Source organism: Eimeria mitis, genomic scaffold (genome assembly GCF_000499745.2).
Source record: "Eimeria mitis Houghton genomic scaffold, Emh_scaff283, whole genome shotgun sequence".
NCBI lineage: Eukaryota > Apicomplexa > Conoidasida > Eucoccidiorida > Eimeriidae > Eimeria > Eimeria mitis.
Window position 1 is genome coordinate 2,083 of NW_013571169.1, and position 996 is coordinate 3,078.

Below are 996 nucleotides of genomic sequence, written 5' to 3' on the forward strand. Positions count from 1 at the left end.
ATGCACTCTGCTGGTTAAGCAACAACCAGCCCCTTCCCCAACCTCAATTCAGCGAAGGGGCGGGTTCTGTGTAGAGAAGGGAAACTAGATAGCAACGGACCGAAGAGTATTCTGTTGTATTATAAAAAAATTTTGCCTGGGGGGAGAAACCTCTCCACTTGTATTGCATCGCCAGTGCTGCAAAAAGCATGCAGTTGTTGCGTTCAGTTTGACCGTCGTCTTTTTTTTGTTTTTCCTTTCGAATGTTATTCTTGATATCTAGCTGTATTTACTCTTTTTATAACCCACCAAAAATTTATTTTGTGTATTTCAGTGGTGAGACACCGTAGAAAGCTGCTGATGCTAACAAACTTAATTCTGCGGCGGGCTGATACCTCTCGATGTACCGCTCTATCGATATATTTCCTCTTCAACAGAATGTCTTAACTTTACCACTGCCTTTTTCTTCTTTCCCCCCGGAGTATAAACCCACACCCCACCGCAGCGCAGCGCAGCGCAGCGGGGCGGCGCGGAGCGGGGCGGAGCGGGGCGGAGCGGGGCGGAGCGGGGCGCCGCCACGGCGGCGGCGAGCAGCAACGAAGTTTTGCCTGGTGAGTTTTAGCTGGGAGAAGGTGGTTTGCATGCGGGTGTGTAGATATTGCCATTGGGTTTCTTTTTGTATGGTGAGAAGAAGCAAGGTAGCTCTGCATATACAGCTAAAAAGAAAGATGAATGTACACCGCGGGGGGGTGGGGGAATCCTACCACCGCACAGCTCAGCGATCGTCATATTTGGCCCGCCGGTAAAGTTGGGGGCTTTTTCTATGAATTACTTTCGCGGGTAAAGCATCTCCCTTTGGGTAGAATGAGGGTAAGGTAGAGCTCTTGCTTCAGCTGCAGCCGTCTGGCGTTTCTCTTCTCGCCGCTAGAAGCACACCCTGATTAATCTTGACTATGGTGAAAGGGAAAGGATATATATATATATATATATATATATATATATATATATATATATATA